This window comes from Halichoerus grypus, chromosome 14 (assembly GCF_964656455.1).
Source record: "Halichoerus grypus chromosome 14, mHalGry1.hap1.1, whole genome shotgun sequence".
Classification (NCBI taxonomy): Eukaryota; Metazoa; Chordata; class Mammalia; order Carnivora; family Phocidae; genus Halichoerus; species Halichoerus grypus.
This window is the reverse complement of record NC_135725.1, coordinates 55,766,133-55,779,008: the sequence shown is the minus strand read 5'-3', so window position 1 is coordinate 55,779,008 and position 12,876 is coordinate 55,766,133. Positions and strand designations below refer to the sequence as shown.

Below are 12,876 nucleotides of genomic sequence, written 5' to 3'. Positions count from 1 at the left end.
GTTTTGCCATATGCAAAGTGGGTGGGAAAGATCACACCATCTGCTTCCAGCCCACAGCCCATAGTGACCAGGTAACTTGCTAAGTTCCCACTGTTTAATCAGAGTAGGTCTCAAATGCTCTTATGCCTTGTTCAGAAAGTTCTTTCAAATCTACAGAGGGCATCAAATTAAATCAGTCAATGTCCTAGGATATGCAGGACGACAGACACTTTGCATGACTCAGTGAAAAGAAACACAGCAACTGAAGTTGAGGTGCAGAGTCACATAGTACATGCCTGGAGTCCAGACTTTATTTAGACACTAACACATTATGTCATTTAGTAAAAAATAAAATGTTAAAGAATCTTAAACTTGCAGAACAAATCTGTTTGATGTAACTGGTTTTTTATTTTATTTTATTATGTTATGTTAGTCACCATACATTACATCATTAGTTTTTGATGTAGTGATCCATGATTCATTGTTCGCGTATAACACCCAGTGCTTCATTCAATACATGCCCTCTCTAATACCGATCACCAGGCTAACCCATCCCCGACCCCCCTCCCCTCTAGAACCCTCAGTTTCTCAGAGTCCATAGTCTCTCATGGTTCGTCTCCCCCTCTGATTTCCCACCCTTCAGTTTTCCCTTCCTACTATCTTCTTTTTTTTAACATATAATGTATTATTTGTTTCAGAGGTACAGGTCTGTGATTCAACAGTCTTACACAATTCACAGCTTTGATGCTCTTGCATACTTTCATGTAGATCTGAGTTAGAGCTATTTTCTTTCTCTCTAACGATCTTTTTTTAACATTTCTTGCAAGGCTGGTTTACTAGCAACAAAACTTCAATTTTTATTTTTCTGAGAAAGTCTTTATTTCTCCTTTTTATTGCAAGTTGACAGATCTGCACATTACTCAGTGATAACCATGGTAAGTGTGGTCACCATCTCTCACCATATAACATTATTACAATATTATTGACTATATTCCCTGTGCTGTACTTTTCATCTCCGTGACTTACTTATTTTATACTGGAAGTTTGTGCATCTTAGTCCCCTTCTTCTATTTCACCCACCTCCTCTCCTGGCACCACCAGTATGTTTTGTGTATTTATGAGTCTGTTCTGTTTTTTTGTTTGTTCATTTGTTTTATTTTTTCGATATCACTCTTAAGTGAAATCCTATGGTATTTGTCTTTCTCTGTCTGACTTATTTCACTTAACATAATACCCTCTAGGACCATCCATGCTGTCACAAATGGCAAGATCTCATTTTTTTTTTTTATGTCTGAGTAATATTACATTGTGTGTGTGTGTGTGTATAAAAGATTTTATTTATTTATTTGACAGAGAGAGACAGCGAGAGAGGGAACACAGCAGGGGGAGTGGGAGAGGGAGAGGCAGGCTGCCAGCCGAGCAGGGAGCCTGATGCGTGGCTGGATCCCAGGACCCTGGGATCATGACCTGAGCTGAAGGCAGACACTTAACGACTGAGCCACCCAGGTGCCCCTATGTTATATATTTTGTAGTTGGCCCACAGTCCTTGGATAGTCTTTTTTTTTTTCCTTTCAGTCTTTATTCTCTTTGCTTTTCAGTTCTGGATGTTTCTATTGCTATATCCTCAACAGAGTAGTTTCCTCAGCTGCATCCAGTCTACTAATAAGCCTATTGAAGGCTCTCTTCACGATTCTTCATTTCTGTTACAGTGCTTTTGATCTCTAGCATTTCTGTTAGTTTCTTTCTTAGGATTTCCCTCTCTCTGTTTACATTGTCCATCTACTCTTGCTTGCTATCTACTCTATCCATTAGAGCCCATAATCCCAGTTGTTTTAAATTTTGGTCTGATGATTCGAATATCCCTGCTGTATCTGACTCTGGTTCTGATGTTTGATCTATGTCTTCAAATGGAGTTTTTTTGCCTTTTAAGATACCTTGTAATTTCTTCCTGAGAGCCAGATGTAGTCTACTGGGTAAAAGGAACTGCTATAAATAGGCCTTTAGTCATGTGTTGTTGAGGTTGGGGAGATGGGACACGTTCTATGATTTGCCTCAGTGTTTTAGTGAGCCTCTGCTTCTGCATGGTAAACCTCACAAGTGTTTACCAGTTTTTTTATTTCTCCCCCACTAAGATAGGATGGCTAGTGTGGGCTGGAGACCTTCCCTCACGTGGGAGGCTACAGCTCACCGGTGTTGGGTATTTCCCTTCCTCCAGGTCAGTTAAGCTCTAATAATGCCCCTGCTGGTTGGGCTCTCCCTAAGTAGTTTCTGCTGAGGGCAGGTCTTGTTAAGAACTGAGTGTGCTGGTGGATTTCAGAGTTGTTATTTTGCCCTCCCCCTGCCAGATACACGAGGGGAGATTTCTCTGATCTCCACTGTGAGAACCTGGTTGAGTTCCTGGAGGTAAACCTCACAAAATATGGGGGCCTCCCATGACTCAGTTCTCCTGAACTATGTAACCCTCTGAGTTGTCCACACTTAGCCTCCAGCAAGTCATCAAACACAGCTCTGGTTTTGCTACTCGGCGCTGGCCCCTGTGGCAGCTTCCACTTATGATTGTCTGCCCGGGTAAGTCATGGCATCTTGTTTTCTGCTCTCTCTCCAACCTTGGAGGCAGTGGTTTGCCTTGTATCCTCCTGTCTTCTAGATCCAAAAAAAAAGTTGTGGGTTTTTTAAGTTTGTTCAGCTTTTTGCTTGTTGTTTTGATGAAGTGGTGACTTCTAAGCTCCTTACTTGCAGACCTGAGGACACATCAGTTAATTTTTAAGGACTGTCTCTTGAGCATGTTTTCATATGGGAAAAGGCAGATCCGAGAGCATAATGGTCTTATGTCTCCCCTTCCCCGTTTTCTCCTTCTGGACACATGTAGGCCCGAGCTTCTCTCTCCCACCTCAATGGTGATGGCAGCTCTTAAATTAGAGCCATTCTCTCAACATTATTATTTTTTTCATATCTCTTCCTTCTTACCTGAGATCAGATGCTTCTTCTTCAAATATATGGAGATCCCTTTCTCCATTTATAGAAATGCAGTTTCAAAAAAAATTTCCTGGAGACATTGTACATTAAAATAGTAAACTATTTGATGATTTTGTTGTTTATTTTTAATTTTTCTGAATAAAGAGGGTGGTTGGTGGGGGCAAAATGGAGTTCTTTTAAAATTTTAGTTGTCCTAGGCCCTTGGATGATTGGAGATGTTGTGACAGATTTGAGCTTTCTAAAATGGACTATTTGAGGAGGTACTGAGTACAATTTCCATGGAAGTATTCAAGCAGATATTTGACATTCAGTTGATAGAGATACTGTGGAAGAAAATAGAACAACAGATGATAATTAGAATATTTGTGTTCTAAGGTTTCTTCCTGTTCTATTGTCTGTAAATTTACACATAGATTTTCCTTGGTAATAGACGTGAATTTCACTTGAAGCAAACTTCATATTCACCTAATCGTTTTTGGACCCAAATAACTCGTGGTATGATCACATGAAATATTGGCCCTCACTACTAACTGACCAGTAATACCACATAAACCAAGTCCCTGAGGTCATATGCTATAAACTCATTTTTTAATATTTTAACTCCTATCTGCACGCAGATATGATTTCCTGCTTTAAATTTGTAGTATTCTTTGTTGATACAGTTATAGTAGGTGTGGAGTAGGAAAATTGGTGGAAACTTCGTTCATTTGTACAGGCACCTGACTTGTAGAAGAGAGCAGAATTGAGAGATGAAAAGGAGGGCAAGCTGGTGCATAGGGGTTGACTCTGATTTGTGAGGGCGAGAATGGGATATGGTGGAGCACAGAATATAAGAGTGATACACATAGGAACAGAGTGTAAAAGATTTGTGTCTGATGTGAGGTAATATATAATTTTTGTGATATAAAATTGATGTAAAGGGGGTCAGCTATCAGAAATCATTGAAACTCGAAAGTATCAGAATTGGGAAGAACTTCAAGGAGTCAGCGAAGGGCTTTGAAAAGAACTTGCTTTGAACCGTGTGCACTTTGCAAAATGATGCAATTCAATTTCAAATCTTCTTGCATCTCTTCATGTGATTTTAGGGGCAGCCAGTAAATGGGATCAATATTGATGGCAAATTGAATTTTCAAAAAACACTCAAGAAGCATTCATTATACTAAATAAAACCAATTCTTTTTTTATGAAATAAAAGCACTTTAAAAAGGTATCATATTAGCCTTAATAATATCAGAGTTGGTGGCTATTCATACTAGTTTGTTCATGTAATGCCACTCTGTTCTTACTCTGGCAGGTCATTTTCAATTCATTTTGTTGGAAATGAGGTTTATAAAACATGGTGATGCTTTTTAAGCCTCTTCCAGTTGTTCATGACTGGAATATGCATTTGTAGATAAATCTTCCTGGTGTAACTTCTTTACTTACCTATCACTGGTTCTTTGGAAATAGAGAATACATTATTTAATGTTGGCAGTATTTTCCATGACCATGATTGAGTTGACTGTCTTTGTTGGTACCATGAACTTTACTAATTCAAAAAGTTCAATGGTTAGAAAAAGAGACTTGACTCTCCTTGATGTAAGATGGATGAGTAGCTCCAGGATATTATGCCATTCATTATTAAAGTGCAAAATATGGGGCACCTGGGTGGCTAAGTCGTTAAGCGTCTGCCTTCGGCTCGGGTCATGATCCCAGGGTCCTGGGATCGAGCCCCGCATCGGGCTCCCTGCTCTGCAGGGAGCCTGCTTCTCCCTCTCCCACTCCCCCTGTTTCTGTTCCCTTTCTCGCTGTGTCTCTCTCTGTCAAATAAATAAATAAAAATTTTAAAAATAAATAAATAAAGTGCAAAATAACATTTTAGCTAGAAAAATATGCCATGCTCTCTCTCTCTTTTTCTTTCAGTCTACGGTAAACAGATCATGTGAAATAGGGTAGTGGTTAATCTGATCTAGCAATCATACAGTTAAATAATAAATACTGATATCGATACTTTTTCCATGATTGAGTAGAGCTGTTGAAATCCTTCCACAGGACAGCAAGTTTTTATTTATTTTTTTAATTTTTAAAAATTTTTTATTGTTATGTTAATCACCATACATTACATCATTAGTTTTTGATGTAGTGTTCCATGATTCATTGTTTGTGCATAACACCCAGTGCTCCATGCAGAACGTGCCCTCTTTAATACCCATCTCCAGGCTAACCCATTCTCCCACCCCCCCCCAGAACCCTCAGTTTGTTTTTCAGAGTCCATCATCTCTCATGGTTCGTCTCCCCCTCCGATTTCCTCCCCTTCATTCTTCCCCTCCTGCTATCTTCTTCTTTTTTTTTCTTAACATATATTGCATTATTTGTTTCAGAGGTACAGATCTGTGATTCAACAGTCTTGCACAATTCACAGCGCTCACCATAGCACATACCCTTCCCAGTGTCTATCACCCAGCCATCCCATTCCTCCCACCCACCCCACACTCCAGCAACCCTCAGTTTGTTTCCTGAGATTAAGAATTCCTCATATCAGTGAGGTCATATGATACATGTCTTTCTCTGATTGACTTATTTCGCTCAGCATAACACCCTCCAGTTCTATCCACGTCATTGCAAATGGCAAGATCTCATTCCTTTTGATGGCTGCATAATATTCCATTGTATATATATATATACCATATCTTCTTTATCCATCTGTTGATGGACATCTTGGCTCTTTCCACAGTTTGGCTATTGTGGACATTGCTGCTATAAACATCAGGGTGCACGTACCCCTTCGGATCCCTACTTTTGTATCTTTGGGGTAAATACCCAGGAGTGCAATTGCTGGATCATATGGTAGCTCTATCTTCAACTTTTTGAGGAACCTCCATCCTGTTTTCCAGAGTGGTTGCACCAGCTTGCATTCCCACCAACAGTGTAGGAGGGTTCCCCTTTCTCTGCATCCCCGCCAACATCTGTCGTTTCCTGATTAGTTAATTTTAGCCATTCTGACTCGTGTGAGGTGGTATCTCATTGAGGTTTTGATTTGGATTTCCCTGATGCCGAGCGATGTTGAGCACTTTTTCCTGTGTCTGTTGGCCATTTGGATGTCTTCTTTGGAAAAATGTCTGTTCGTGTCTTCTGCCCATTTCTTGATTGGATTCTTTGTTCTTTGGGTGTTGAGTTTGATAAGTTCTTTATAGATTTTGGATACTAGCCTTTTATCTGATATGTCATTTGCAAATATCTTCTCCCATTCGGACAGCAAGTTTTTAAAAGTAGATACTTGGGTTAATGGACACGTGCTATCTATATAAATGAATAATTCTTTTTCAATTAGACCTATTACACAGAATTAAAAATTGCAAGTCTGAAGATGTGTTTTAGCAGCTTAACTGGGTTGTGAGTCAACATAAATTGACTGTGGAACAAACCAGGGTCCTAGGCAGGATTTCAGAAATAACTTCTTGTTAAGTAGAAGTTTTTTAAAGTATGGGGTTCTGATGATATTTCTTTAAAATTAATAGGTTTTAGTCAAATTTAAATCCATAATATCCTTGTAACTTTATAAAAACATATTTCAATGAAAAATACCTAGCAATAGTGTTGATTGTTTAAAGTACATGGGGCACCTGGGTGGCTCAGTTGGTTGAGTGTCCGACTCTCGATTTCGGCTCAGGTCATGATCTCAGGGTCATGAGATCCAGCCCTGTGTCTGGCTCTGTGCTCTTCATGGAGTCTGCTTGTCCCTATCCCTATCCCTCTCCTTTCTCTCTCTCTCTCTCTCTCTCCCTCAAACAATAATTTAAAGAGAGGTTTCTGCTAATAAGCATTACAATAGACACTTGGTTTATTTCAAGTGAAAACACCAGTTCTAAAAACAAGTTTGGGATTTTTCTTGGTTACTTAGAAAGTATGCATCATTCAATTTTATATCTTATACTATAAAGCTTAAAATAAAAATGATAGAAAGTATGTAAAATATAGTTGGTGATTCCTTCTTCAGTAGATTACTGGTATCTTAGATTTCCTTTACTAATTTTCTCATTTTCATATGTATAGGTATGTCTTTATTTTATTATCTAATTATATCTGATTATTTTCAAAACTGGAAACTGTAGTGAATTTTTCTTCATAAGATACCAAACACTTTTTTCATGCATAATATTCAGTTCATGAAGGTATATAATTTTTAGTTTAACAATTCATCCAGAACACTATAAGCAAGGAAGTGAGATGTAGCATTGGCCACAAGACAACCTTAAAATGCAAGTTTTTAAATTTGTTTGTTTGAAAGCAGTCCTAAAACTACCAAAACTGAAATTGGATTTTAACAATGTAGATACGTGTCAAAGGTGGAAGTGCTATATTTAAGACATCATATTCATGCATAGATGTTATTATGGTCAGGAGGGCTGTGTATGTGTATATTAGAACATATTATAGAACATATATACCTCAACATATTGCAAGTGTGAACTACATAGTTAAATTGAAAATTCTAGTGGCCACATTACAAAGAAGTAGAAAAAAGTGCAATTAATTTTAATAATGTGCTTAATTTAATCAGTTCACTCAAATATTATTTCAATTACAAACAATGTAAGCAATGTTAGTAAGATTTTTTTGCTATACTACACCTTCAGAATTTGGTGTCTATTTTACAATTGCTGCACATTTCAATTCAGACTAGCCACGTTTTAAGTGTTAAATAGCCGTGTGTTATCCAAAATTTACAAAGATCTCTTAAAACTCAACAGTAAGAAACCAAACAACCTGATTTTAAAAATAAGCCATAACACCTCACCAGAGGAGATAGATGGCAAATAGGCATGCAGAAAGATGCTCCACATCATATGTCATGAAAGAAATGCAAATTAAAGCAGTAATGACATCCCACTACATATTATGAGAATGGCCAAAATCCCTAACACCAACAGTACTAAATGTTGGAGGATGTGAAGCAATAGGTACTCTCTCATTCATTGCTGGAGGGAATGCAAAATGTTATGGTCTCTTTAGAAGACAGTTGGTCATTTCTTACAAAACTAAACATACTCTTACTGTAAGATCCAACAATCACACTCTGTGGTATTTACCCAAAGGAGTAGAAAGCTTGTGCTCACACAAAATCCTGCACATGGGTGTTTATAGCAACTTTATTCATAATTTGCACATATGTTAAATAAACTCTTGTCAATACTTGATAAATATATACATAAAGAATGATAAGGTATGGATTTGTAAAAAAACACAAACAGCAGTGCCTGAAATGTGCCAATCATATCACTGTCATGCTGGTTAAATAAATGCATCATTTTTCTCATCATCACCTGTTTTTGAGAAGTAGATGCACCGTATTTATATCTGAAAATGCAGATCCCTTTGTTCCATCAAGAGCTAACTTATTCCCATTTTTGTCATAGTTTAACCAAAACTGAAAGTGCATTTTCGCAACCCTCTGTAATAGAATGTAACTTTGAGGTTGGTGGTTCAGTCAGTTAAGTGTCCAACTCTTGATTTTGGCTCAGGTCATGATCTCAGGGTCATGAGATCAAGCCTTAAGTTAGGCTCCGTGTTGAGCATGGAACTTGCTTAAGATTCTCTAAGATTCCCTCCCTCTCCCTCTGCCCACCGGCCCCCACCCCCGGCTTGCACATGCTCTCTCTCTCTCTCTCTAAAAAATAAAATACGATAAAATAGAATGTAACTTTGAGTTAACTGTGAAACCTCCTAATGTTTTATGTGGGCTATTAGAAAATAAAATGTTTATTTAGAAGATGTTAAGACCATCCCATAATTAGTCGTGTTTCTATAGAAAGTAAACGAGCAAAATCATTTGTAGTTTTGAGAGTGAACAGTTAAACTGTGGAATTTCCTGCTGTAGCCAGTTACCCAGTATGGACTCCCTGGGTTTCTGAACTAATGAAGAGAATGGGAATCACAATTTTGTTTCACAATGTGATGTGTTTTTCACCGACTAGAATAAGGTTTAAATTTGTTTCTTTACTAAATAGATAATTCTGAGTTTTTAAAATCACTATTCATTACCCAGTTAGGGAGACTATATTTAATACCCTAAAGATTTTACTCATTTGAGGTGTTTAGAGGTTTTGTTTTCTTTACCATGTGTTACAGAGATAATGTGTGAAAAACTATATCCTAATCGGATTTGTTCAAAGGGGTTTTGCAAATCATTATCTCCTACAGAGAAACCTTGGACAGTTACAGCAATCATTTCTACCACTTTTGTATTTCTAAGTAAGTGACTGTGTTAATAAACCGGCTTTTCCCCCTGATGGGCCAGTATAATGTAATGCCAGTAGAAACTGCTGAGCAAGTTAAGAGACATTATAGCCTTACATTTGTTCACATGAGTTCATATGAAGAGAGGCTATTGCATCAGTAGCTTTGTCCACAGAATATCATGCGACTCTGCTCTTAATAGTTCAGTTTTTTTAATAGAAATTGCAACAAATTCCCTGTGTAAGGTGCTATTTTGATATTAAGTATCACAATTTTAAGAGTTAATTACCATAGTGATATGATTGGTTTATCTAGATACTATGAAATAGAGTTGTGTTAGGCCACATCCATACCTTACAATATTTAGTATGTATAAATTATGTATAGACACACATGTGCATAAATGCATGTCTTTAATATCCTTTTTAATCAAGTGACTGCCTGAGTAGAATGCTATGGCTTGAAGTGTCAATTAGGTGTCTTAAATAAGCAGTCAGAGCTGTAAAGAAACTGGGATTCTAAAATCAGATTCTGTCACTATGAAACCAAACTTAAGGCTTTTAATAAAATAGCAAATAAATTGAGTAAATATAGATAGACTATAATTACTAAAACATAATAAACACATATAACAAAATATTTATAATATTTATATTATATAATTATATTACTATATTAGTTAGTGCATAAATAAATTTTGTGATCATAGAATGATGCTTGATGACAAATAGGCCTGAAAAGGGACAATATTTCTAAATCTTGCATTAATTTTCCTAAATCATCATATGAAGGAATTTGTCCATTTTATCTAATGGTAAAATTTTTTATCATATATTTATTCATAGTGGGTTCCTCTTTTAGCCTTTTAAATATCTGTAGGGTCTGTAATGATATACTTTCTCTTATTTTTTATAATATTTATATTCCCTTTTTTCATGATTATTCTATGTGTTTGTAAATTTTCTTGCACTTTTTGAAGGATGAAATGAGAGTTTTGTTCATTTTTTCTACTACTATTCCTAACTCACTAGTTTCTGTATTCATTGTCATATCCTTTTTCTACTTGCTTTGATTTTAATTTGTTCTTCGTTTCCTTGTTTCTAAAAGTTGATGTTGAGACAATGGGTCTAATACATTTTTTTCTAATATGAGTATAAAATTATACATTTCCCTCTTAGAACCACAAATTATATGATTTCCTTTTTGCCCCTTGGTTCATTTAGATGTGTGTTGCTTAATTTCCAAATATTGGGCTTTTCTAGAAATCTTACTTATTTTCAATTTCATTACATTTTGTCAGAGAACATACTTCGTATTTCAGTGTTTGAAATGATTTACTGAGAATATTTTATGGCTCATCTTATACCCTAGTTGCACTTGAAAAAATGAGTACTCTGCAATTACTCATTGTAATGTTTTACAAAAATTGATTAATATTTTATTAACTATATATATTTTATATTTTATTTGTCTTATAGTGTTTTTAAAATCATGTATAGTATTGATAATTTGTCAACTTTCTATCACTCATTGAGGAAGGAAAGTTTAAAAAAATCTAAATAGAAGTATAGATTTCTCTATTATACCATTTAGTCATACCAATTTTGCTTCATGTATTTTGAAGCTATGTTATTAGGTGCATACAGTTGGGAAAAAATAATTTAAAAGAAAGTCTCTTGACACTGTAGCAAACCTCTCCACAGAAGTGGGAAAAAAAGAACACAGTTTTCGTATTAAATAAGCATTAATCTGGAATGTGATGTATATCACAGGTAACCCATTAAATTGCAAAAACAGAAATTTCATCCTTTTATATACTCAGGCAGATGCAGCCCATTTCATACATGTTTTCAAGCTCAATGATAACTCAAGAAAGAGGACTTGACAGCACATTTGATACACATCCTAAATTTATCTGGTAATTGGGAAGCCACTTGTGTTTGCTAACTGCCTTTATCTAAAGAAAGTGAATTTCTTCCATCTCTGTGATGGGTCATAGGTTTTGAACTTGAAGCCAGCTAAAGTTAGGCCCTTACCCTCCCATGGGAGGGGTGCTCTCTTCCTTGATGATTACATTACCAGACAGCTCCCAAGTCCTTGAGGGCTAGGGTTAGGCTTATAACACTGGCAAGATGCTTTATTTATCTTTTAAAAAGATTTACATATGGGGGCCTGGGTGGCTTAGATGGTTGAGCATCTATCTTTGGTTCAGGTTGTGATCTCCTAGGACCTAGACCCACATTGAGCTCCCTGCTCATTGGGGAATTTGCTTCTCCCTCTCCCTCTGCCTCTCCCCTCACTTGTGCTCTCTGTCTCTCTCTCTCTCAAATGAATAAATAAAATCTTTAAAAGTAAAAAATTTATATACATCTCAGAGTGGCAGAGAAAAAAATTCACAATTACAAGTTTTCTTAAGTGAATGCTCTAAGAATGGGAAGAGGGGAAGTTTCTTCCCTCTTTCACTAGAGAAAATGTATTTCTTTTCTTTTTTAGACATATTTCCGCTATATTACACATTTAGTTTGTTATGTCATCTTAACTAATTGACTCTTTGTTATGAAATTATTTATTTGTAACACTCCTCAACTTGAATTCTATTTTGAATTTATAGAATCCTAACAGTTTTGTTAATATTACTCCTGCATAGTATAATTTTTCCACCTTTTACCTTTTTTCTGCTCTTTTTTGCCATATTTGGCTTAACTAAATATGTATTAGTTTTCTGTACTATTTCCTATATTGATTTTCTTTCCTCTGTTTTGTTTACTTTGATGTTAATCTAATCCAGTGATTTAAAAAATTTGTATTTTAGTTTTCGGTTCTAGGTTTTCCATTTTCCTTCTTACAGATTCTAAATCTCTCCTTAAATTTCCTATTTCCTTACCCATTTTATCCGTATTCTTGTATAAATTCTTAGATTTTAACACTATCACTTTCATATTCATCTGTGCTACTTTTAACATTGTAGATTGTGGATTGTTTTCCTATTGAATGGCATTTCCCTTGCTCATGGTTCCTATTTCCTTGTTTCTCCACATGGGTGGTAACTTTGTATTATTTACTGGATGTTTTTTCTGATAATTATAGAAACTCTGCTTCTGTTTTATTCTTCTGCCAGTAACCTTGCAGGAGGTAACCTTAGAGTCCTGTAGGCTTACATTTTAGTTTTGTTTTGTTAGGGTGGTTTTGTGTTCAGTTGACCCATTATCCTACAGTGAATTCATTGTCCAAGGATACATTTTTTTGCTCCTAAGGCAGTGCTCTTTGGAGTGTCAACAGAGGACAAGAGGTATTTTCTAAATTATGTTTACTTGAAGGGAACCAAATACCAAATTCTGCCTTCCCTGTGGTAGGCAGCAATTGAAATCTCTCCTCAGCTTTTTCACCTTTCCATATGCTGTTTTTCCTTGAACTCATTAGAGTCTTGCCCACATAAGAACAGTTCAGGGGTTAATCAAGTATTTAGTGGAAGTTTTTACACAGATTTGGGGGTTCCCTCAGCTACGGCTTTATCCTTTTCCTGATTTATATAATCTCAATTTCCACTCAATTAGAAAGTCCCAATCTCCTCTGACTTGAGACCAATCAGTCTGAAGATTTTGACTTGAACTGTGTAGAGCACCTCATAGACCCTATCATCCCCTCAGAAAATCCATATAAATTTGACTCTTATGAATATTTCCTTTCTCCCTAGGGTGAGATCTC

At 36.2% G+C, this 12,876-nt stretch overlaps 1 long non-coding RNA gene across 3 annotated transcripts in view; it reads left to right on the top strand.

Moving 5' to 3' along the window:
• Positions 1-742: 742 nt before the first annotated feature.
• Positions 743-12,876, top strand: part of LOC144380151 (uncharacterized) — a 691,469-nt gene continuing 679,335 nt past the window's right edge. For 2 of the 3 annotated variants that reach the window (XR_013443970.1, XR_013443972.1), the window contains exon 1: positions 743-914. This is a non-coding gene — a long non-coding RNA (uncharacterized LOC144380151). Of the gene's footprint in view, positions 915-1,956; positions 2,548-12,876 lie in introns of those variants that run through there. The other variant, XR_013443971.1, reaches the window with a different exon arrangement.